The following is a 27,475-nucleotide window of genomic DNA, read 5'->3' as shown; positions in this document are numbered from 1 at the left end:
TGGATTTCGTTATGACGATCTTTATGCTGCCCCAACAGTGGGGGAATATTGGCAGTCTGACGAGGCACGCTGAGAAGAACCGCGCTGCTATTGAGACGTGGTGACCAACCACAGCGCAAGTGATTTATTCAATTTGAAGGCAGCCACAGGCGCAACCCGCTGTTACTTCTTCTGAGTGCTGTATCTGCTTCTACAGCTGTCAACGTTGTGGACGATCCATCCAGCTTACCTTCCGACTAATGAATGTAGCTAGTTTTCCCAGAAACACTCTCTAAAATAGCCGAAGGGTGCTACGTAATAGGCCACGCCTTTCAGTTCAGTTGTCTAATTCTCTAATATTCTTTAGACGAATTATTCCACAATTCGCATTCGATATTTGTTTCCAGCGAATAAACACCGATGGTGCTCTCACACACGCAACGGTTTTAACCCGTTTTTAATTGCGGTTTGTAACATCAAGCGATTTCGTTTGCTCGTTGTTGCGTGTTGCATCATGTTGCAACTTGGCAGCTGGGAGACGACGAAATTCTGTTAATGCTGATTGATTGAATCGACTTCATATTAGCTCTGCATATTCGAATTAACTGCCTTTGTGAATGCGTTCTAACAGGGCAGTTTATTATTCAACATCGGTTATGTTGATCGCAGCCTTTGTGCTGTCCCAACAGTGGGGGTATTAACTAAATAAACTACAACAGAATTTGATTGCTAGGATTCCGCGAAGAATGTTTGCTTGTGTTGATGCTAGGAAATTTTCACCCTTCAATTACTTGTTTGTTTGCCTTAAAAAAAAGGCATTTTGCTGTTCAAAATCGGTTGCTGATCGCAACCTTTGTGCTGCCCCAACAGTGGGGGAGTTGAGATACACGGACAACATGCACTGTGGAAGCTATTTTACCTTTTGTAAATTAGACGGCCGCGACAGATGTATCTGCTATAATCCACACAGAATGCTTGCTTACGTTGTCAAAAATTATTGACTTTCACTTACTTGTTTATTTGCCTTGAATTAAGGCATTTCGCTGTTCAAAATTGGATTTCGTGATGACGATCTTTATGCTGCCCCAACAGTGGGGGAATAATGGCAGTCTGGCGAGGCACGCTGAGAAGAACCGCGCTGCTCCTGAGACGTGGTGACCAACCACAGGGCTAGTGCTACTGCTAAGGAAGGACGACTACTGTTGACAGCTTGTCGCTGTCCAAAACAATTATGAGCGGCTTCGGCTGAAACAGGCTCTTATATAGGCCAAATAGCATGCTAGGTATATGATTCTGTCGACCGTGCTTGGGAAGCAATCATATAACGACCAATCAGAGGATGTAATTTTCGTTTAAACAAGGCTTGACAATTATCAATAATACAATAGTTTGCATAATCAATCAACAATTTTCTACATTTGGGTGGATGCGTGTATAATTTTCCAAACAATTGCTGCAAAAATGAAGGAAATCGGTTGAAAACAAACCGATTTATAAGCATTTAAAAAGGGACATATTTCGTCCCCTTTTCGGTAATAGTTTTCCTATTTGCATCCCTATGTGGTAGGCTAAAGAAAAACGTAGTTCTACGTCAAAAAAAAATTAAAGACTACAGCTTTTTAATCGACAGGCAATTACTATGCGACACTTTGACGTAAGTTGACGCGTTTTGAGAATGGCTAGGGGCACTTGAATTCACTGGAATGGTTTGAGAGCTATAATCTTTCTAGAGCAACTATTTTGAGCTTTAGAGTAGCGATTTTTCGCTTTTGTTAACTAGTGTTATTCTTCTAAAAGTTGAAATTCATTAAAAAATCTTCAGAACTTAACTCCTAATCAAAAATTTGTCTTACATTCCTCCATCCTGAACTTTTCACCAAAAGTTTTGTAATAATCTCAAGTTTCAACGAGAAATAAATTTCAATTAAAATTCATCGTATTTTTGTACTAAAAAAAATTAGCGGTAATTTTCAAACTTTCTAAACTTGAATTCGAAATAATTTAAAAACAGATAACTCAAAAAAAATCAACTCTTGTTTTTCAATTAATGTGTTGTGTTTATTTATCATTTATTTTAAAATTTTTGCTGAGAGTCTTTTGCTGAACAGTTATGAAACTTCGGACGGTCAAAAACCGAAGTCGTTCTGCTCTTTTGAGACTGCTCAGTCAAAAATACACATAACGCTCATATAATTAGTTTTGGTAAAAAAAAAAGTTTTTTTTTCGCGGTGTATATTTTTTGTGTAGCATTATTGGTTCCCTAAAATTTATTTTTAGACGGTTTTTTGTACAAACTATACAAAACGCACCCGTTAAGCATTAACGCATTTATCAACGCTTTAATATTTTCTAACCGACATTGAACGTTTGGGATGATTCTAATATTCAGAAATCAGCATGGGAAGTGAAAAACGCTTGAAGCCTCAGAAGTAAAATCAGCGTCATGGTTCATTCTACCTTAATTTTGATTTAAAGGTTTTTAGATGAAAGTTGATCAAATCAAAAATTCCAAAACTTGTGAGAGTTAGAAGAACCACGTTGTTTTGTATTATTTACAGGTCAGTTAACCATGAAAGCTTGTATAAAATTCACAAATAATTACATGTTGGACAGAGCCACAGTCAGTTCTATAGTTTTTCAAGTATTTTAGTCATAACGGTGCATTTTTTTACTTTAAGAACTGTAGAAAAAATGGATTTACAGGTGAAAAACGAAAAAAATCATCACTTATAGCCACATGTGTGTTTATTTTGGGGAATTAATAGTGTGGGCCATTTTACCCCACTGGTGCATTTTGTATGGTTCTCCCCTTCTGACTTCCGAGCTTTGAATGAAGCCTGTGCAAAAATTTAGAAAATTACTCTCGAGTCTCTTGAGTAGTTTTTGATCGGAAAATACTTAAACACAAACTGCCAATTTAGGCATTATAATTTCAAATTGTTCATAAAACAATAAAATAAAATTTAAACAAAATTGAATCGCAAAATCAAAATCCATCAAATCAGAAAAATGCAGTCAAAAGATTTTTAAGTTCCATTGAATTTAAGGAATCTCAATAAATTTCTAAGCATAAAAGAAGGTTGCAACTTTCCAGTTCTGTCATCGAAAAGCCTTAATTTCATCTCATGAAATAAAAAATAAAATAATAGAATCCCCTAATTTTGAAAAAACCTAAAATTTCTAAGAACAAAAGTTGAAGTGGTTGTGTATGACAGGGGATCGCAAGGCCTATCTCATGACATTTGAGGTCGATTTCTGACCTTTGTGCATTATTTTAAGTTTAGGTTTCAGGAACCACGAATCTTTAAAATTGTACCTGTAGTTGATTTCCGGTTTCTGGGCATCATTCTGGTTCCAGAAATGTTGATTTGAACCGTTTTACAGGAACCGGAAGTCATAATCTTGAGCTTTAAAATGGTATCTGGGGACGATTACCGGCCTCTGGATAGAATTCCGTTGTAGAAAATACCCATATTTGATGGTGTTTGTTTAATTATATCTCAAAAATTATTTTATTATTTTTGAGGAAGTTTCAATACAGTGTTGCAATCTTTTTTTTTAAATATTGAAGCATATCTGACATTTTCAAAAGATTTTTAGCCTTTGTTAAACATATTAAAGCTATTCAGGGCTATTCTGAGAATATATCTGAGAAAAACTTTCAAAAACGACGAAATTCAGAATTCTATGTTATATTTCTGCTTTTATGCAAAGAAAGATTAAAAAACGCATAACAATCCTCATTGCCGGAGCTTCAAATAATTTGAACTAATTTACATTTAAAATTTACGTTTGAAATTGCCTCTTCGCGGCGTATATTTCCTGGAAACAACATGAGGGGTTTCAACAGAAATGACTTTGGAATACTTCAGAGAAAAAAAGCACATCACGAAGACATCCATCATTGCGCGAAAAAATTACCATTTCCCTTCCCGAACTCCGGAGCACGTTCATCCGCAGGGACTACGTCATTTAATTGAAATACGCGCGCGCGCTACAACACATTCAGCACGAAGCGGTGATCCTTCTTCGCATTGAGAAGCGCTCCCCAAGGAAATCAGTCTTCATGGAGCGAATCGCGTATCGCACGTCGCTGCCTGTGTCGCCATCTCTCATACTGCAGCAGAAGTGCTGCACCGAATTGAAAACCGAAGGGAAAAATTTATCGCTATGGTGTAATTCTGCTGTCGCAACGCAGTCGTTTTTCTTCGTACTTTGAAGAGTTGTAGAAATTAGATAGAGTGTCGAGATAAGCTCGCAAGCCTAGATTGTGCAGTCCAGCCGAGGAATTTCTGTTCGTACTATTGCCACATTTTCCTTGGAAAAGGAAAGCTCAATCCTAATTATTTTGATTGGTTCGAGCAGGGAAAAAAAAAATTTTTTCTGTTGTTAGTACTCTGCTGGGTGGAATAAAATCGAAACAACCCAACGGGAGGGTAATTCTGGGAAAGTTCAGCTGCTTAGTTGAAATGATTGACACCGAAATTTGCTGCGTTGAATGATGGTAATTAAATTTCGGACCCGACAGAATTTTATCGACCATGACGTGGAAGCCATTTCGTCAATAAAATGAAATAACAAATCAGTAAAGCACACACACACAACTATAGTTCTTTTAGTCGATAGAACATAACCTATTTTTTCGTCCTGAACTTACACTACATCACGAGCCGCCGGTGTTATTGATTGGAAAATTCAATCAAAATGTGCATATTCATTAGTACCGCCTTGCCGAGGCAAGGGTAGGCACACACATACAGAAAAAAAAACGCTCGAGGGTAAGTGAATTTTTTACCCCAGTTTTACCGGTGGAAAAACCGACCAACCCCCGAAGGGGCAGAACAATAAATACGATGAAAAAATTATACGCTCTCTCGCTTTGTTTGTAATATTGAGTGTTCGACAACAACACAGAAAGCGAAAGGAAAAAAACACACAGTGAGAAGCTTTGATGGAAGCCGATCATCGCTAATGGATTTTGATGAAATTCGATCTTGGTTGGGATGGACACGGTGGGTGGTTGGATTGGTGGGTGGCAATACTTCCAACGATTTCCGAGCGAAGCATATAACTCGCATGCCAATTCGTTAATTAAAAGAGTGTGAGGCAGAATGAAAACAATTTGATGGATTGACGATGAAGGCAAAATAAAAACAAAAAAAAATATAGCACAACATCACCTTAGGTAAGGTTATGAAAAGTTGTGACGCAGCGGATAAAATGGTGACCTTTGTGCGAGTTTCGTTGATGTGCCTGCCGGTAGGTAGATTGGATTTTTTCAACTTTTTCGATTATTAATTCGTTAACCGATATTTATGCTGGAGGTAATTATTGTTATGTCTTTGGACAAACAATGTAAGTTATCCGCAGACGACAACATCTGAATAAATATACTTTATTTAACCGATAAATCTCCTCGTAGACACTTTAACCAATGGATTGAATTCAATTAAAATTTAATCCAATAAAAAAGCAATTTGAATCCTGCAAAAAACCAATTCAAAATCAAATCCAAACCTAATTAATCCAATCCAAAACGAATCCCAATCCAGATTCAGATCCAATATAATCTAAATTTATCTCAAATGTATTCCAAATCTAATTCATATTTACTGCAAATTCATTTCCACTCCAGTCCAAATCTAATCTAATCCCTATCCAAAACACATTCTAATATAATCCAAATCCAAGTGTTGATCCAATCCAAATCTAAATTACATTTAAATCAAATTCAAATCAGATCCAATTTGAATCCAATCCAAGTCTGATTCAAAACCAAACGAAATCCAAATTGAAAAATCAAAATCCAATCAAAAAAATTTTTTTTTGGATTTTATGCATGTTGTAATTTTGCAATTTCCGTTATTCCAGGATTATTCTAGTCAACAGAGATTTTGCCCCAGGACTTAAACTATAAGCACCAAATTTAACAGGAATGGTTAAAAAGCCTCCCCAGCTGGTCTCGAGGTACGATGCTGGCCTAACAAGCCAGTCGTCGTAGGTTCGAGTCTTGACTTGGGAGAGACTGTTAGTGTCAATAGGATCGTAGCGCTGGCCCCGCAATTGTCATGTACACTTAACGGTTGGCTGCGAAGTCTGTGTTTAGTAAACAGAAGGTCAAGTTCCGAATCGGAATGTAGCAGCAAGGCTCTGCTTTGTTTTGGTTAAAAAGCGCATATTTTTACTCTAGAGCTCAAACTAGAAATTTAGGAAAGGTTAGAACCAACCAACCGTTTCTGTGAAGCTAGAAAGTGCAGAGTAATTGCTCGCCGGGTTCCTGGCTTCTACCGCTTCTCCTAGCTTGCTAAGGGTACCCGAATTCATAGGAATGGTTAGAAAGTTTTTAGTTTTGCCCTAGAAAAATTTACCTATTTTCAAAGTTAAGATTCCATGGTTGTTAGGACCGGAAAGTTGGATTTTGAGAATCCCAATTTTATGCTCATAGAATTCTATTGTGTCTTTTCTCGATTTTCAAATAAAGTGTTTTTGGTCTGAATTTTTGACGTAGAATACGTCTTACGGCAATATATACAGGGAGCCAACTTCAATACAGGGATCCAATTTCAAAACCGAAAACATCGAGAGCGTCACGAAAATTGTCCAATTTCAAACGCTTTGAACTCAGTCAGTTTCCGACCGATTTCTGTCATTTTTACAGCAATCGATTGGAAAATCATTTAAGAACCCGTCCAAATGCAGAAAATTGGATTTCATTGTTACTCGAGTTGAAAACCGAACATCTCGACTAACGACAATAGTTTTTTTTTAATATTGTATCTAATGTCGCAAGCTGTGTATAGCGCGTCCGATATGCATTACTCGCAATGTTAGGTTCCTGTATACAACTTTGCCGAAGATATCATACCAATCAAACAAACTCTTCTTGCTTCAATGTTTTTCTTTTTGAAGTAGAATACTTTTCTCAGGAAGTTCGGCTACATAGGGATGTGAAATGAAAATCTAAAACCGAAAAAAGTGAAAAATATGTCCAATTTCAAATGCTAATAAATCGGTTAGTATTCGATGGATTTCCTTCATTCTTGCAGCAATAGATTGGAAAATTTTCTAAGATTCTTCCCAAAAGAAGATAATTGTAGTTTTATTATTCACACTATTGTATTATTGAAAATAGTCAAGCCTTGTCACAACGAAAAATTCAACCTCTGATTGGTCGTTATATGATTGCTTCCCAAGCACGGTCGACAGAATCATATACCTTGCAATTTCAACATGCTATTTGGCCTATAAAAGAGCCTGTTTCAGTCGAAGACGGTCATCATTAGAGTGTGAGCCTCCGTTGAGCGAGCACGTATTTGTTTTTTCGGTAGTAGTGAAGAGTGTAATTGAAGAGTGTGAAATTAAAAACATGGGGAGCAGTAAGAGGAAGAAGAAGAGTATCGGCCCCAACGACGCTAAAGAAAGCCCTCTCGAAAAAAAGGGCAAACGAAGCAGCTATGCATCCTTTCAACCGGCGGATTCAATTACTGATGGTATGGATGATACCAACCAAAGCCAGAATCGATACGATATCCTAGCTGATGTGGAAGATGACGGTTCGGTCACCAGTTCAGTGATAGATGCATTCACCAACAAAAACAACCCTGGCGAAGGCTCGTCGGGTATTCGTCAGCCTAATCATCAAATCAAGCAAAAGCTACCACCGTTGGTGGTAAACTCGGTCCCTCTAGAAAAACTCAAGAGGGCAGTACAAGCCATCGGAATCAGTGCCCAGTTCCAGCTCACAAGGATGGGAATAAAAATCATCACGTCATCCCGGGAGCAATACAACAAAACCAAAACGTACCTGACCAGGTCCAACGCTAACTTCTACACGCACGACGTGGCTTCCGATAAACCGTTTAAAGCGGTGATTAGGGGACTACCAGACATGGACCCAAAGGAAATTGAAGAGGAACTTCGTGAAAACTATAAACTACGCCCGATAACGGTCTTTTCCATGAACCGTAAGAACCAGGACAAATTGTACCGAGATTGCCTGTATTTGGTCCACTTTGCTAAAGGCAGTGCAACTCTCGGCGCCTTGCAAGCCGTTCGTGTCATCAACCAAATTGTTGTACAATGGGAAGCGTATCGAGGACCACACCGAAGTTTCACGCAGTGCATGCGCTGCCTCAACTTTGGCCACGGTACCCGCAACTGTCATCTACAACCGAAGTGCAACTTCTGCTCCTTGCAGCATTTATCCAATGAGTGCCCGACCGATGGAAATGGTGCCCACAAGTGTGCAAACTGCGGTGCCGCCCACAAGGCAACAGACCAGAGTTGTACATAACGTGAAGAATACCGCAAAATCCGGATGGAAGCCACCAAGAAAAACCAGCCGAACCAGCAAAAGAGGAAGAAGCAAGAAATTTTAGACCTGGATCAGTTCCCTGAATTGCCTCCACCACGTCAGAGAACGGTGCCAAACCTCGAACCCTTACCGCTTCCCAACCAGCTGTGGAAAAGAAGTGCATCGCAAGCTGCGTTGCCACCCGGGTTTAGAACACAGCAGATCAACCCGGTTCAACTAGCTCCTGACATATTGCAATCAGATTCGATAAACGTTCCCCATCCTACGGAAGGCTTTACACAAGCGGTCACTCAACTGGCAACCCGCGTTGCTGAACTACAGAAAATGATGATGCAGATGATGCATCTCTTCATGCAGCTTAACATTCATCATCCAAATGCTTAATTGGAATGCTCGCTCTCTGGCGGCCAAAAAAGTGGAGTTCATTGAATTTCTACAAAACAACCTAATAGACGTCGCATTTCTTTCGGAAACGCACCTCAAGCCTAGTGTGAGTTTCAGTCTGCCAAACCATGCCATCTACAGACTCGACCGTGTTGGGACTGCGTGTAGCCGGTGGTGGTGTAGCCATCATCATCCGTAAGGGACTCGAATTCAGAACGCTGCCTAACCTTTAACTGTCTGTCATCGAAGCTGTCGGAATTGAGCTGATATCTCCCGAGGGGCCTATCATCATCATTGCCGTTTATTGCCCTGGTCAGTGCAAAACCTCGGACGGAAGTGCAACACGATTCAAGAATGACATCCAAAAACTAACTCGACGAAGAGGAAAGTTTATCATCGCCGGCGATCTCATCGCCCGGCATTCGACGTGGGGCAACTCTAGGAACAACAGAAATGGCGCAGTACTTGCTGACGACCTTCAGGCAGGTCACTAAGTGATCCTCAACCCAGACACACCAACCTTCTACTCGGCGACGGGGACTGGCTCTATCCTCGACATCGTCCTCACCAACATTGTGGATGGCTGTTCCAAGCCGTGCGCGATAACTGACCTTTCGTCGGACCACCTACCGGTAACATTCAACCTCGCCAAAGCTGTTAATCAACGTCAACTCTCTCGGAAACGCAATTACCATCGTGCAAACTGGCCCCGGCTGCTGCGTTTCATCGAGAACCGAACTGATGACAAAATCCCACTGACAACGGAGAAACGACATCGATAGGGTGCTACAAGAACTCTCCCACAGCATTGAAGAGGCAGTAAACCGTTTCATCCCGACTACACCGATAACATGTAAGTTTACATCACTTGATGAAAAAACAAAAAGAATCATATCCCTTCGTAACTGTGTTAGACGCCACTTTCAAAGAACAAGAAACATCACTAGGAAAATACTATTTAAAAAGTTGACAAAAATTATCGCTTCGAGAGTAGAAAAATTAAAAAATAGGAAATTCGATACAGAATTGAAAAACCTGCCAAACTATTCTAGGCCCTTCTGGCGACTCACTAAAGTTTTAAAAAGTAAACCTAAACCAGTGCCCCCTCTCAGAGTGCTAGATAAAGTTCACCTAACTTCCATCGAAAAGGCTAACGCCATCGCCTTACAGTTCAGAGCTGCTCATCAGCTGGGTCAGAATATCGTCAGTCCGATGGAAGAGCTAGTCGTACAAAGTGTAACTGAAATAGCAGCAGTTCCGATCGAACTTCCTGTAGAGCAAAGAGTCACAGAGCTCGAGTTCGAGTTCGACCAAGTCATCAGAGGTATCCGTAACATGAAGGCTCCCGGTTTGACGGCCACTTCAACATCGTACTAAAGAACCTTGGACCTAGAGCTCGTAATCTCCTGGTAAAAGTGTTGAATCGCTGTCTGGAACTAGGATATTTCCCTTCCGCCTGGAAGTTGTCTAAAGTAGTCCCCATTCTGAAGCCCGGAAAAGACCCGACCAATCCCTCCTCATATCGGCCAATCAGTCTGCTCTTCTCGACAAGCAAGCTATTCGAAAGAATAATGTACACCAGGCTTTTCAAATATACAGAGGAAAACAACATTTTCCTGAAGGAACAATTTGGATTCCGCCGTGGCCATTCTACGGTTCACCAGCTGCAAAGGGTTACCAACTTAATCAAACAGGCCAAGAGGGTATCCAAATCCACAGTAATGGCCCTAATGGATATAGAAAAGGCATTCGACAATGTTTGGCATGAGGGCCTTACATACAAACTGAAACGCTTCAACTTCCCAGTGTACTTGGTCAAAATCATCTCTAACTATCTCCAAAGCAGGACTTCACAGGTGACAATAGCCGGATCGCTGTCGGAACCCTATGCTATATCTGCTGGTGTACCCCAGGGCAGCATTCTGGGCCCCATCTTGTACAATCTGTACACATCCGATATTCCACCGTTGCCAGGTGGAGGGACGCTATCGCTGTTTGCAGACGATTCGGCGATTACCTATAAAGGAAGGAAAATCCAATCTCTAGTGTCCAAGCTCCAAATTGGGATAAATGCTTACTTAGAATACCTCGACAAATGGAAAATTCGAGTCAACGCAGCCAAGACGCAAACTATCGTGTTCCAGCACCGCAACAGCGAACGCCTGAAACCGAACACAAATATCAAGGTTCAGGAGAGCGAAATTAGTTGGTCCACAGAAGTTCGATACCTGGGTTTAGTGATGGACAAAAAACTGATCTTCCGATCCCTAGTGGAAGACAGGGCGAACAAAGCAATTACGCTACTAAAAATATTATACCCAATCATTGCTCGCAAGGCTAAGACATCAAGAACCAACAAGCTAGCAGTCTTCAAGCAAATCGTATCACCAATGCTGGAATACGGGTCACCGGTATGGAAGGAGTGTGCCAAGTCCCACATAGATAAACTACAGATCATCCAAAATCGATTTCTCAAAATGATATTAAACCTACCAAGGAGTACGAGAACAACCGAAGTCCATCGACTGGCTTGTTTTGAACCACTGATGCACAGAATAGAACGTTTCGAGGAACGCCATAAAACAAAAACTCTAGCCTCTGAATGGCCAGAAATTAGGAATATCTATTCCTAAAATTTTCTTGTGAATAATGTACATAGTAGGTTAAGTTTAGTAGTTAGAAAAATTTAAAATGAACGGAACGTAAAAGTTCAAAAACAAATAACCTCAAAGGGAAATAGCAGCAAAAACTATATCGAAAAAAGAAGTAGTAGCCTAAAGTTTGAAAAGCCGAATGACGACGCTGATCACCTATTATGTAAAGCGATTGTAAAACAAAAAACCTCTGAATAAGTTTGAATTAAAGGCAAAAAAAAACGAAGACGGTCATAATAGTTCTAGACAGAGGCAACAGCAACAGCGGATTCCAGCAACGATAGCAGCTGGGCCAGCTGATGCAGGAACAGTGGGTACCAATGGCAGCGTATAGCGGCCACAACTGTGGCATGGCTATGGACAGCGCACTATGCGAATCTCAGCATCGATAGCGGCTGATGCAGTGAGGCACTTTAGTGAAATGCAGTCTCTGTGCGATAGTAGGCACTAGTAAATGCATTCAATGAAAAGTTGACTCATTTTGACAACACGTGAGCCGTCTAGGTTTGAGTGTTAAATCAGATTTTCACTGCTTATTTTATCACAAGGAATACTTTATTCGCACTGTCAGTGATAACGCAAAGATGTGATCGGCATCTTATCCGATACTAAAATGAACAACAAATTGTCCTTTTCAGGATGAAATAAAAACTTGATTGAAGAGTTAATATTTTCTAACGAGTTTATTCACATTTTTAAATTTGTAACAGTAAAAGTTATAAATTTTACCTCATCTCCGTGTCTCAGAACCTACTGAATTATCTTTTCGTTCAGTCACTAACACGACAGCCGAAACTTTCATTAACATCAATTTTTCGCATAATCAAAATTTAAAAACAAGCCCCAATAATGAAAAGCAACTTACTATATTATTGTAAATGGTCAATCCTTGTTGAAGCGCAAAATTCGATTGATCTGATTGGTCGTTAGCATGATTGCTTCCCAAGCACAGTCGACAGAAACATAGACCTTGCAATTTGAAATGTGCTCTTTGCAGTATAAGAGTAAGCATGGGATATATCGACTGATATGGCTGTCGATAGTTATCGATGATTTCTTACTCCTATCGATAACTATCGATAAGTTTTTCATCTCTATATAAGAGCCTGTTTCAGTCTAAGCCGCTCATAATAGTTCTAGACAGCGACAACAGCATTCGTCCTCCCTTAACAGCAGCACTAGCAGTGCAGTGGATACAAGCGATGGCGGAAAGCGGCCACAGCTGTGACGTAGCAATGGATAGTGCACTAGCTGCAGCGGATTCCATAAACAATAGCAGCTGGGCCAGCTGATGCAGGGAAAGTGGATACCAATGGCAGCATATAGCGGCCACAACTGTGGCATAGCTATGGATAGCGCACTAGGCGGATCTCAGCATTGATAGCGGCTGATGCAGTGAGGCACTTTAGTGAAATGCAGTCTCTGTGCGATAGTGGGCACTAGTAAATGCTTTCAATGAAAAGTTGACTCATTTTGACAACACGTGAGCCGTCTAGTTTTGAGTGTTATATCAGCATTTCACTGTTTACTTAATCACAACGAATACTTTGTTCGCACTGTCAGTGATAACGCAAAGATGTAATCGGCATCTTATCCGATACTAAATTGAACAACAAATTGTCCTTTTCAGTATGAAATAAAAACCTGATGATTAAAGCGTTTATGTTTTCTCTTGAGTTAATTTACATTTTTAAATTTGTAAAAGTTATAAATTTTACTTTATTTCCGTGTCTTAGAACGTACTGAATTATCTTTTCCTTCAGTCATGAGCACGGCATCCGAAAAAATTTCATCTCAAAATTTAAAAATTGTCAAGCCCCAACCATGACAAGCAACTTACTATATTATTGAAAATGGTCATTCCTTGTTGAAGCGCAAAATTCGATTGATCTGATAAGTCGACGTTCATTAACTAGAAAAAATGACTCACACGCATGCAGCCGGGTTATCTCTCTTGTAAAAGTATTCTACTTCAACCTTGCGGTCGTGGCTTTGCACACAACCCTCCTGTTTTTTTTCCTAGATGGACTTTCTCACTGCGACCCAGGTGTCTGCTGTATCCCGCACTTCTTTTATTAGTAATTCCGCTTGAGAAGTGGCATACACATTTTTTTTGTTTTTTCAGTGCTTGTGTGTAATGTGCTACCCTTCCTTTTGCACGTTTACTGTTCTCCTACCGAGCCTCGTTCTTCCTATCAAATATCACCAATTATATTTCCCTGGAGAAGTTTCGTCGTGCGTCCTTCTGGCCAGTTTTATTGATAAGAGGGACTTATTTTCGTTAAGAGGAAATCACGCAAAGGCATTGTAGATTTCAGCGTAAAGGGAAGGTCACTGGTGGGGAGTCCGAGAATAAACCCATGCTTAAAGACCTTTGTGACATCGAGTGGCCAGATTCTACTAAGATTTGAACCCACGATCATTCGCTTGACAAAGTGGAGTAAATAATTTATGAGTTTATTATATAATTCATTGAATGACGCTTTTTGTCAACCATCAGACGTGCAACATATTTTCCAATAGACATTATGATGCGAGATGAATGTTGCAAATCCGGAACACATAGTCACGATAGTTGAATCTCACGCGATCATAAAACATTGTATTCGGCCTTGCATCCATTCGACCTTGCGTCCATTCGGTCTCGCGTCCGTTATGGCTTGTGGCAGAATGCCCCTAACCATTATGCCTCATATCCATCATGCCTCGCGTTTGTATGCCCAGCATACTATGCCTAACATCTATACGTCTAGCGTCCATATGCCTCGTGCCCCGTCCCCGTTTTCAATCAGTATGCTACCTTTTTACCTTGTACGAAAGATTTAATCTTACTAGCTTCTACAGAAGCGGCGTTCAAAAGTGTTTCCAATCATTCAAAGCATAGACCCCTATTGCAGAAAACGAGGCGAGCAAAATGTATCAGGGAACGCGAGTGAAACTTGTCTGGTGACAGGACTTGAGCTGGATGACAGACGAGCTACTCGTCCAAAATCCAGCCGACTCGCCATCTGCAATAAAGGGTGTCCACGATGAAATTGCCACACACAAAATTGATTCGCAAAATTCAAGTTTTCATCCGATTGCCATCAAATTTTCAGGGATTCAAAAATAACTATTAAACTTCATTTTACCTCGTATTTTATTTACAGTCCATACGCAAATGCCCGCACCTTGGCCTTAACCCCGGCCATAAGATTGTGCACAACCTGTGAATCAGCCGTTTTTTGCTTGTAAACCCATACTTTCTTCAGTTCCTCGACTGTCTTCACTACCTTAGGTTGTATAAGAAGGTGCTGCTTCATAATCGTCCAGTGCTTTTCGATGGGGCGGAGCTCCGGAGTGTTGGAAGAGTTGAATATTTTTGGCACGAAATTGACCTTATTGTCCGCATACCACTTCAGCACGTCCTTGGAGTAGTGCAGCGTGGCCACTCATCCGGGAAAAACGAGAAAAGCGGGAAAAAGCCGGGAATTTCAAATCACCGGGAAAAAAGACGGGAAAACCGGGAAATTAGGCCTCACGCCGGGAAAATCAAGATCCTGCAGGCAGGTGAAAACCTGTATTATTTTTGGATGATGACCTAATTGGCATGATTCTTCCAGTTATAGAAATGCTGGTTGTTGACTTCAGCCAAAGTCAGCAGTGGCTTCGTAGTTCTCGTAGCGTTGAATAAAATCAAGCTTGATCAGAGGAATAAACATATTTTGCTGTTCCGTAAAATATTTTGTCAGGAAAATAGTCGTACGTTCTCATCTTGCATATCCAACCCCCTTCTTATGAGAACATGGACTGCTCAGGTTTGAACCACATGGAAGAAACTTTGATTGCCCAAAACATCGTATAAGACATTACCAGCGTCGCGGAAGGCGCATTGAAAGTTCTTGTGAATAGTGTTCGACATTGGAGTCCGACCAAAAGTCAGATAGGACCGGAAACTTCAAAGCTCGATTTCATATCGGACCAAACCGGAACGGACCTACCCGGGTTCTACTTCTGAGGTCGGAAAAAGTCCGGCAGAAAAAATAAACCTTGATTTTAATCACAAGCAGGACATTTATATTGTATGTGTTTTGATTTGCATTTTTATGAAAGAGCATTATTATTGCATTTCAAGTGATATATTTTAAAGAGAATATATATCAAAAATTTCCACAAACTCTATACGTCTTTCTGCGTTTTTTTTGCAGAATTAAAATAAGTTATTTTTTTATTCTGTGTTCGTCCTATTGACTACTGTATTGCCACCTTGAAGAGCTGTTTGTAAAAGATTCCTCAATTTTTTTTCTATATCAAATCCAAACGTTAGCTACGCAAAAAGAAGGAAAATTATTTTAGAGCCTTTAAATTAAAACATCATGTCAGATCTCTAGAAAAAAAGTATTTTTTTAAACCGTAAATGTGGTATTTTGCCCTAAAAATTTGAAACGTAACGATTTCCATTTATATTTAACAATGGAACATATCAATTAGTCTGCATTTCAATGCAAAATAAATGAAAAAACATGAGCATTTTTTTATTTGAAAAAAATTTTCAAGACGATTTTGTTAGTATGTGTTGTATACTGTTTTGAAAAAGGACCTTATATTTATCAAATTCCTGAAAAACTGTCATGATTTTGTTCAGAAATACATCCAAATTGCAATTTATACAGTTTTGCTGTGACTTTTCACTGGTTTTTCTTTCGTGGATTTCGGAATTTCCATGGTTTGTCATGCAAATTACCAGAAAAAGTCTCTGATTGATTTAAAGTGTCGGTTGAATTTATTTTACGGGTCTAAGAAATCTCTCATTCACTACCCGTCATAAGTTTGGAATCGCTTTACTGAGTATTGTAACACTCTGTTTGAATATTGCAACACCTCCCGAAAAGTTTAGCATCACCTGGAATAGGCGGATATCTCGTGTTTTTTACAACTTAGGATGTTGCGGTTTTCAGCAAACTTGTTCAGAAGGTCAAAGGCTACTGTATGGTGGCCAATTCAGTGTGAAATTTTACCGCTAAGTGGCGCTAGTGGGCACACAATTTGTCGTATTTTGAACATAACTAATCTCACGATTCTGACCTGCTAGAAAGTTTCGGCGTTCAGCAAACCTGTTCAGGATGCAAAAGGCTTCTCCATGGTAGACAATTTAGTACTGAATTACCCCACTATGCGGCGCTAGGGTACATGTGGTTCTTCGTATTCAAACAACAACTTATCGCGCGAATATTACTACCCAGAAAGTTGCGGTCTTCGGCTAGTGCCACCAGTTGTGGTCAAGAACGCCTAAACACAGTGCATATAACGCCGCGTGTATGTTGAGGCTATTTTCATTGCAATTCAGTGTCAACACAAATCAAAAACACCTAGTGTCCAAATTGAAATACGACTTCGACAACTTCGGCAACCACCAGGGCGAGTGTTTTTGACTTCGTGTATACATTTCGGGTGTCTGCTCATTGGATGGGGCATACACGCGCTTTCTCGAACGTACCATGTACTGAAGTCAGAACCACTCGGCTTGCATGTAAGTCGCCGGCGTTGCGTGTTCGGTCTCCAGTTTGCAGCGGAAAGTGATACGAAACGCCCCCTGTGGTAGTCAAATCTTTTAATATCGGATTAGAGGCAAGTCTATTGCAACTCTTTGCTGCCGAGGTTATCATTTTAGTCGCGATATCGTCGATTTTTCCATAGTAAAACGGGTTGTGTATGTTGCAAACTGTCAACATACCAGCACAGTTGCATGCTATATGTTATAACTTCCTCAAATGAAAGTACTTCTTTAGAATAAACACACCCAAGCTTACGTATTGTGTGTGATGATCAAATTGTTAACATTCAAATTGGTTTCACTTCGTCATGTGTAAACAATAAGTGTAAATAATGTGATAAATGAGCTAAACTAAGTTCGAAACGCTTAAAACTACATGCACACTAGCGCTGCGTTGCGGCTGAATTCCGCTCTATACTGTCCGCCAATTACAAGTCCTTGACTTCTTGAGTAACTTTGCTGAAAATCGCAACTCTCTAAATGGGGGGATTATTGAGCTAAATAGCGTTCAAAACACTCAAAACTTCATGCACACTAGCGCTGCGTTGTGGCTGAATCCCGAACTGAAATTTCCTCCAATCACAAGCCCTTGACCTTCTGAGCAACTTTACTGAAGACCACAACCCTCTAGGTTTTCAGAATCAAAAGATAGAGTCACATTGATTTGCACATATCAAGTGATGCTAAACTTTTCGGGGTGTTGCAATATTCAAACTGGGTGATGAAATACTCAGTAAAGCGATTCCAAACTTATGACGGGTAGTGTACATGTCATTGGGCCCAGCTCGAGAGTCCCAGGGTCGAAGTTTTCGAAAAAAATTGATCCGAGATAACAGACCTCGTCGTTTCGTGCATTTCTAAGACATCTGTCATTAGAAAAAAAATAATTATGACATTTTTGTTTTCTAAGGCTTTTCTTCCCAAAGTCTGAGATCAAATTTTGCATGAGAACTTTTTTCGAGAAAAAATAACTTCTAAGCCTTAACGCAAAACGAAGTTCGATGGTTGAATTTATTGACACCCTTATTCAGAAGCATTGTAAGCTCAAGGGCAGGTTGACAGAGAGTAAAAGCAGAAGGAATCAAGAAAGCACGAGAAGGCGAAGATTGTCAACAACTTGGAGATAAAAAGAGTGAAAATCGGCAAGAGGTCTCTATGAAGATTCTTGCTGAAGTCGCAAACAGCTAAAAGCGAAGAAGGAGAAATATTTCTCATTGTTCTATGTCCCTATTTTTGCAAGGACATAAATAAACATGTGAAAATTGATGTTTATCTGATAGTTTTTTTTTTAAATTTAATTAATTTCATCGGGAAAACCGGGAAATCGAAAATCAATTTTGAGTGGCCACCCTGGTAGTGGCATGAGGCCAAATCCAGCCAAAAAATTGTTGGGACGTTGTGGGCCTTCAGGAGAGGAAGCAGCCGCTTCTGGAGGCACTCTTTCATGTACACCTGTCCGTTCATCGTGTCCTGGGTCACGAAAGGTGCACTCCGCTTCCCGCACGTGGAGATGGCTTGCCAAACTGGGAATTTCTTCGCAAATTTGGACATCTCCTGAGTGCGACATGCTTCGGAACGCTGAACTTATCCTTTGCCGTGAAAAACAGGTTGCCGGGGATCTGTTTGAGTCGGCCTCCATTCACCTTTCGCATTCAACTTTCGTCAGCATGTTGAGATACAACTTCCTGGCACGGGTTTTGGCGGACTTGTTCTGCTTCTCGTTGTGATTAGGGGTCTTTTATACCTTGAACGTTCGAAGCCCAGCCTTAGCATTGGCCTTCTGGATAAAACTTCGGCCTAGGTGCAGCTTCTTAGCCACATCCCTAACGGAGGCGTTCGGGTTTCGGTTGAAGGCCCCAACTCCCCTACAGCACGAGAAGAACAGGACTTCGTCTTTCCCTTGACTTCGCCTCCGTTACACGACCATACAATGTAACTTGTGCAAGTTCGACTAAACGAAACAGCGATGTAACTATGAATAAACCCGTATTATTGTCTTAACTACCCGCGAAGAGGGCTAACGCAACAAGCAGGTGGTGCGGTGTAGGTGATAGAATGAAGTAATTTGAAAAAAAGGACGGCCTGCACTGCACACTGTTGGTAGGTATACAGACGCACGTTTTGCGCGAAATACATTATCTTTTCGCCAACTTTATCACGGTCTAGAAGCATGCCGTTAAGATGTCACCGAAGAGAAGTGGCAAATCAGCCAAGTTTAGACTTCCGTACGTATGCAGTTGCAACGAGAGTTAGCCAAGTACGCTGGGTCCGAAGCGAAAGCTAAACTTAAGCTGTTACGAAACACAGTAGCTCGAAGCAAATTGTTCCATTCCTGCCAAGATGCCAAGATAAAAACAGAACGAGAATCACCTCACGTTATATGCAAATGGCAATCTGTAATGACGAGAATTTAAACAAAATTGCCATACACCAAATGGTTTCTTAGCACCCCAAAATTCTTTTATTGTGAAGTAATTAAGATGTTTCTCCGGACAGTGGCAAAACTCAATTTTATCCACATAACCTATTCTCAATATTCATTTTCATTCTACACTGGTGGAAATAATTATAACGCCACCCCCAATATAGTGCTTTCTCATAAAGTTCTTTAACAAGAATATTTTGGTGTCGCATTTTCATGATCTTAGTACGGTTGTCTATCATTTTGTGTCAGTTGATTATTTGAATAACGAGTCTATGAACATAACGTATTATATCATTTCATTATTTCAGGGTGGAATTAATTATAACACCATTATGAAAACAAAACTTCTCGAATGATTAGGTTACGAAGAAGTTTGAAAGCAAATATGATTAGTATAGACCGTTCCGATAATTATAAATACACTTACGATCAACCGTCATTTCAAATAACGTGCAGCATTCAACCAAACGTTGGCTACGTCCTGTTGTTTACATCCAAAAGAAACAGATGCTGTCATTTTTTATAACATTTAGTGCGAAATTTTGAAAATGCGTGGCTTTTCTCCCGAGCAAAGAAAGCGAATTGTGCACAAATGGGGCACCGTGAGTGGTCTTTCTATAAGAAAATTAGCCAGAGAAGAAGGTATAAGTGTCGGAGCAGTTCAAACCGCATTGCGCAAGTATTGTGAAGAGTGCACATTTACTGATTCCCCAAGACGTGGTAGAAAACCCGGGCCTGTTGATCCCACAATGTACAAAAAGTTTAAGGAATACTACAAGCGGCATCCTTCAGTATCAGTACGAGATGTGGCGAGAAAGCTTGGAACCTCGGCGAGTAACGTTATGCGTGCCAGGGGAAGAATGGGTCTGCAGACTCGTCGGAAGCAGCAGCAGCCAAAACGAAATCCAAAACAAGCTGAATCTGTGAAACCGAGAGCTCGGGAGCTTTATGACAAACTTCTGACCAAAAAAATGGGGTGTGCTATCATGGATTACAAAACCTACATAAAACTGGACTATAAGACTCTGCCAGGACCGCAATTTTATACATCACCGAAGGGAAAGGATGTCCCTGTACCAGTGAAAGCCATTTACACCGAAAAATTCGGCAAGAAGGTAATGGTTTGGCAGGCCATTTGTGAAGGTGGGAAAATATCTCGTCCATTCATTACGAATGACACAATGAATGGTAAAATTTACGTGAAAGAGTGTTTGCAGAAAAGGTTGTTACCCATGGTTAAGCAGCATAACAATCCTTTAATCTTTTGGCCCGATCTTGCTTCCTGCCATTACTCTAAGGACGCACTAGGGTGGTATAGAACAAATAATGTCACATGTGTCCCAAAGGAGATGAATCCTCCAAACTGCCCTGAAATTCGCCCTATTGAAACTTTTTGGGTTTTGACCAAGGCAAAGCTGAGGAAATATGTCAAACCAGCGGACAATGTTGAAAAATTTAAAAAAAATTGGCTTAAAGTGGTGAAAATGGTCGGAGAACACACTGTGCAAAAGCGTATGAGTAGTGTTAAGAGAAAAGTTAGAGAACTCGCGTATCCTACGAAAAATAATCTGTATTTTTTGTTTTTTTCAAGAAAGAAGATGTATTTATAATTTTCGGAACAGTCTGTAATGTGTTGTTTCGTCTTTATTTTGCATAAGCTTTTGCAGCCGCCTCAGCACAGAAAGAATAAGAAATCTAAGCGTATTCGGAGTAGTTTTAATTCAAAAGTTTATTCCTATTCGGAATAATTTTAGCCCATTCGTCGATGATAACTTTTTTCGGGTGTCCAGCAGTTTCGCATTCACAGCCCTGTGCAAATATATTTGCTCAAATCCAAAGATGACTGTAACATGAAATTCCAAGGGAAATACAGCTTTTTCAGTCTTAACGGTGCACAGAGGAGTACCTAGAACAAAAAGCTGGCCAAAATTAGAAAAAAAAATTTTAAGCGTTCTGGTGCCACTATATTTTTTTCAGCATCTTAAATAAATGCTTCACAAGATGCCATCACTCGATTAACATTATACGGTGTTTACATAGGCTGGGAGCGCTGTAAACATTGACAAATTTTCAAGCATTTTTTGGGAATCGAACCATTGATAGTAACAACTTGTGCCAGGCGTCAACAAAATGATAATTGATCAATATTTTGCAGCAAATGAGTTCTTTATGTTCAATGCTAATAAACCGGTTGATAGAAATTCCGAAATTAAAAATTATAACTACTCTTTAGAAGTTTTGGAAATGGGTGATTTTTATGTATTTTTGAGCATTTTCAATATTGAAAAAGTTATAAAATCTCGCGGAATCCGATCATATCATCTTCGGGGGAATGAAAGTTCATATCATCACGAACACATCCTTGCTAATAGCTTATCCGGTAACGTCCGGCTTGACATTTGCGACCCGTTTGAAAAATGTTGTTTTTGATAAATTTTGACGTTAAGTGTTGGCGCTCGATGCACAGAATTAATAATCCGGGTAAAAAACACTCCGGCTTTTTCCAACTTACGCAGGCATCATATAATCGGTAAGCATCAAATTGAAAATTCGAAATGAAAATATTTTGCCACATCATTTTTCTGGTAAATTCTTCGATTTGCACGAGCGTATTACTTCATCTGCTCACTAACACTAATGGAGACACATTAGGCTATGTAAATGTAAACACTAAGTTGTGTGTGTGATATTTGGAGTTACTCTTTGATACAATACTCGAACCAGCTATAAAAGGTCAATGTGTTTTTACCATTGTAGAAAACAAGTCTTTAACTGAGCTCTGAGTTAGCTTCTTACAGTTTACAAAAATAATACTAGTTCCATTACATGAGTTCCGAACAACTGCCTGTTTAGACATGAGTACTGTTGAACGTAAGTTTAATCAAGTCAGTCATTTGTATATTATTAAGTGCCATTTTCAGCTAGTTCATCGTTGTATTATTTTGTTTGGTCTAAATGAACCTGGTTGTCAATATACTGAGAATCTAAGATCATAGGTTTCATTCGCTTACATTTTTTTACACATTCGTTTCTAGATTATAGTGAAGGTTGCAAAATTGTGACAAGGCAGTGTTTTTATGAGGTAATGCAACGGAATACTGGTTCAATATTCAAAAAAATCGACCTAATGGAAAAGAAACTATTAAAAGAACTTAATTGTCCCCATGATCAACTGCACACTGTTAAGCAAAAAATGGTTAAGTTCAAATCCGAGTTTAAAAAAAGATGGTCTAGTTGCTGTTACAATAAAAAGACGTTTGTTCAAAAGCACTCTAGTTGGTTAATGGGGTTTTTAAGTTTTCCTTTGTGGCGAAAAGTGGGAACTTCTGGTGCTGGACGCCCCAACAAAACATTTTTTGAGGCAAGCGTACGTAGTAAACGGCGTAAGACACAGGAACTTCGGAAAAATGTACCAATTCAAGAATTAATTTATGCAACGCAGATGAGTCAACGGGCATCTGGTAACATTGCGGCTGCAACAATTATCAAAGATGTTAGTGAATTACCATCTAAAGCACATTCCTATCAACAAGCTTTGGTAAAATTAGAAACTGCAAAAGTAAATAGACATTCGCTTTCAGAAGCATTGGCTATTTTCGTTGAAGCAGATCTGACAAGGAGTCAATAGGAGATTATTTATGCTTCAAATAAGTCTATCTATCCATCATATTCGTCATTGCAAAAGGCTAAGGCACAATGCTACCCCGAAGAAAAATTTATTTCGGTTTCTGAAGTCTGGTTAGAGGTATAGCTTCAAGGCTTACTGGACCATACAGTAACCAGATTATGTCTTTATCTGGATGAAATATTGACAACCTTAACAACAAAAGAGCAACAAAGTTTGGAACTATACTCCAAGTGGGGTTGTGACAAAAATTTAAAAACAGTGGCGATAGTGACAGTAACATTTTTTTAAGTTCGTTCGTACCCCTAAGACTGTTTGTCAACAACGACAACAAAAGCAAGTTGGTGTGGCAAAATCCAACTCCATCATCACCTAGATTTTGTCGCCCGATTCGGGGCCGGTTCATACGTGAAACCAATGAAACAACTGTGGAGGAAATGTCGCATGTCGAAAAGCAAGTCTCACAACTTTTAAAATGGAAATACTATGCAAGCAATGGACACCTGATTCAAATTAAGCATACTCTCCAACCCACGATGGTTGATGCAAAAGTTTGCAATGCAGAGTGTAACACTTCATCTACCATGCGGTGTTACATTTGTGGTGCGACATCAAAGACATTTAATGATTTGAAAATTTCGAATGAGAATCCAGATACATTTAGATTCGGCCTATCAACGTTACATGCCAGAATTTGTTTTTTTGAACTCATACTTCATTTGAGCTACAAGCTACCATTGCAAAAATGGCAAGCTCGTCTTGACGAAGAAAAAAGGATCGTTGCGGAGAGGAAAAAACAGATTCAAACGGAAATGAAAACTAAGCTCGGACTTCGAGTGGATGTGCCGAAAGCAGGTTGCGGAAATACAAATGATGGCAACACTGCTAGGTGTTTTTTTGAGGAAGTTGATGCGGTTGCTGAAATAACTGGCGTTGATAAGGAATTGATTCACCGATTCAAAATTATAATAGAAGTCATAACTTGTGGACACAGTATAGACACTGACAAATTTCCGAGATACGCGATGGATACAGCACGGAGGTATACATCACTATATCTTTGGCATCCCATGACCCCAACCGTTCATAAGATTTAAGTGCACGGGAAGAGTGTCATAGAGCACGCTCTTTTGCCGATTGGATTACTTTCTGAGGAGGGTGCAGAGGCACGTTATAAACATTTTAGAGTATATCGCCAGAACTTTACGAGAAAGTTCTCGAGAACGGCTTGCAATCGAGATATCCTAAACAGGCTGCTGCTAAGCTCGGATCCGTTTTTGAGTTCCTCCCGTAAGAATCCAGTGAGAAAAAGTAAACCTTTCAGCGTCGAAACTCTCAATATGCTTAAGATAGATAACGTCGTGGGTAGCTATGATAAAGACTTTGCGAAAATTCGAAGCGACTCTGATGAAGAATCCAGCTAAGCGAACGTAAACAACTGTGATTCATCTCTAACTTGAGCAGTTTCTTTAACATTTCTCTCGTTTCAGGTTTGCAATCGTCAAGCATTTCTTTCATTTTTCCGTCTTATCTGTAATAAATTCATGATACCTGAACCGCAGAATAAAAATAAACTAAACTTGAGAAGTCTTCTAATTTTTTTGGCATGATAGCCAAATTAACACTGCTGTGTGGATTCAACACGTCAAGGGATTTCAGTTTTTGTATAGTTTAATTCAATAAACATTCAACTGTCCATTTTATTTCGCTTGAGTGTTAGATTAGCTAAATTCAGGACAAGAACACGAAACAAAGCGGCGACTGGAATTTGAAACGAACACAACATTTTTCCCATGGGCATTAGAAGCCCATAAATCATGGTTATCATGGTTATATCATAAAGTTAAAATTTCAAACAAATTACAAATAAATGGTACCAAATAACTGTGAAAACTGATGTACAAATTTTCATTAAGCATGTTTTTAACTGCGAAGCAAAAATGCCGGTCGTGTTAATCACATATATTATATATGTATGTATGTATGTATGTTAGTTCTTTGTCTTTCCTAAGCTTCATAATTTACGTGAAATCGTTGTATATACATTCTATCTTTCTATTCTGTAAAGGAAAAAAATTAAATTTATTAATATCAGATTCCAAAATTGTAAAACTTGTTTTTTTTGGTCTTAAAAGGGTTAATTAAACTTATTTTACATCTGATCATTCTGGAATCATTTATTTCCACTTTTCACTCAAATATTACCCAAAACATTGCTAAATAGCAGCGAAAATAATTTTGGCCAGGTTATCACTCGATTACTCCTCTGTGCGGTGGTCAAAACGCTAGTATGTTTTATGTCCGACGTTTCGGCCTTTGGACTGGGCCTTCCTCAGGGGATACAAAATTGTACCGTTATTCGTTCAGCGTACAAAGCTTTACGATAGGTTGTCGTAGCTATCAATAGGTTCTTCTTCAAAGTACAACAAAAAGCACGATGCGTTGGTGGAGAAGGAGGCCAATTCGGACATAAAACATAGAAGCGCTTTGATTCACCGTATTTCTCTTGGAATATATTTGCTGATAAAATTCACCAACAACTCTCAATAGGATCCAAGTCTGGATTACACGATGGCCAGTCCGTAGAAGGAAAATTGTAGGCCTCTAATACTTCTAATAATTAAAATTACAAATTTCTAACAGTGTTGAGGAGTCGCCATTTGTGGTTGGCCACACAAACTCGTTATTTACTAATATTTATCATAAATACTTAAGCTATAAAAAAGGGCCTCTAGATTTTTTTTGGTGTTACGGGCTGTAGGAAATGAAGCAATATATTACTGAAAAATAACATTTTCGTCCATAACGTTTTCCGTGAAAGAAATTCAAGCCTCCTTCAGCAGTACTCCTCGTGATTCCCCAAGCCTGCCCAAGCCGTCATGGTATCCCTCCAATGTCATGAGATTCTCTTGTCCCCAAAACCATCAAAGTAAATCTTTTTCATTACTGGAAACCACTCCGGACTATTCTTCGTCTCAGAACTGGTATTCCTCGACGAATCTCAATCGCGTTTTTATAATTGTCCTGTACAATAGGTTCGTGTCGGAGTTTCAAATTTGTTGGATACGAAGACTGGTGACTAGAATGTTCATTTCTGCTTCCGTTTTAGCTGATGAAAGCTTGGGCTCAATAGAAAGGCACTGGATTGTTGTTCGTCTCTACCTGTTACGCATGAACGTCAGCTAGAACATTTCTTTGTAGCGTATTGAACTCCTAGCCTGATATAACTTTCTGTGGCATTCCTACTATTATAGCAACCTCGGGGAGAGAAATCCTTTTTACCTTCTAAACAACGACTTTACCCCATTCGTTTTTTTGTTAAAACTGTTCTTTTCCGATTTTTTTTCTTCATCTATGAACTTTAGAGTTGACAGTTACACTGAGAAAAAACTAGCACCAAAAATAATGGTGGCGTTATTTATATTTCCACCAGTGTAATAGGACGCTCAGTAAGAAATGTTTTTGACTCTTGAAGAATGCGAGATATGGCTCAATTTTTTAGGAATATTGATAAGAAGCGCGAAATCGTATCGAAATTACCTCAAAAATAAAAAAAATCTGGAATGATTTCAAATTCAAGAGAAAAATTAATTCTGTCACAGAATTGTATCAAAAGCGTATCGAAAATGTTCTGAGCATGTTTTAAATATGTCCCACGTAACAAAATTGTTTCAGAAATGTTTTAGATGTTTCAGAAATATTTCGACATTTGCTAAAATTTTTTTTCAAATTACAGTGCCGACTTTATCACGGTAAAAAAAAAAACACTTTTCGGTGAATCTAGCGAGACCGTGGATTCGAGGAAATGTTGCAGATCAGTATTTTTTGTTTAATGTTATTGAAATCTAACAAAAAATACTGATTTTTATCAATTCACTAAGTCCAAGGCTTGTTGGATTCACTAGAGGATGTTTTTTGACCATGATAAAATCAAAAATGCACTGTATTTGCTTAAAAAATAGTTGAAACAATTTGAAGGAATGTCAAAATTGTGCCTTGTATTTTGAAAACATTCAATGTCCATAAAATGCTCCAAAAGAGTTATGTCATGTCTGAAAATATCACAAAGCTGCTGCAAAAAAGTTGTAAAAATAAACAAATTTGCCATTAGTCTCAAAAGTGATCATTTTGAAACACTCCAAATGAGAAATGTTACAGAACTGTATCGAAAATAAATTCAAAATGTCTCAAAGCTGTTGCAAAAAGGTATTCAACACTTGTATATAATTTCGACTGTGATTTTTGAAAATGTTCTATAAACAATGTTTCATAACGGTTTCCAAAATGTAGCATTATTTCAAAAAACTTTCAAAAATGTCTCAAAAAATCGATGATGTGCTTCAGAAGTAATTGTTTAAAAATGCTTCTAAAAAGTCTCAGAAAAGTTCAAAACAGATATCTACTCTCACATTACAAACGAGAAAACGGAATAATCAGTGACATTAATATTCCGTCCCAATAAACACTAATTGAAAAATCTAACAAAAGATTTGCATCTAACTAAAATTATACAACCATTTTTATGTTCTTCTCGTCACCTTTAGCTGTAAGCAACAACATA

General features: G+C 39.2%; 1 protein-coding gene across 5 annotated transcripts in view; it reads left to right on the top strand.

Moving 5' to 3' along the window:
- LOC129718983 (eye-specific diacylglycerol kinase) overlaps window positions 1-27,475 on the top strand; it is a 431,099-nt gene that overhangs the window by 67,830 nt on the left and 335,794 nt on the right. The window lies entirely within an intron of this gene.

Source organism: Wyeomyia smithii, chromosome 1, assembly GCF_029784165.1.
Source record: "Wyeomyia smithii strain HCP4-BCI-WySm-NY-G18 chromosome 1, ASM2978416v1, whole genome shotgun sequence".
NCBI lineage: Eukaryota > Metazoa > Arthropoda > Insecta > Diptera > Culicidae > Wyeomyia > Wyeomyia smithii.
The sequence above is the reverse complement of the archived record's forward strand: the minus strand, read 5'-3'. Positions and strand labels throughout refer to the sequence as shown.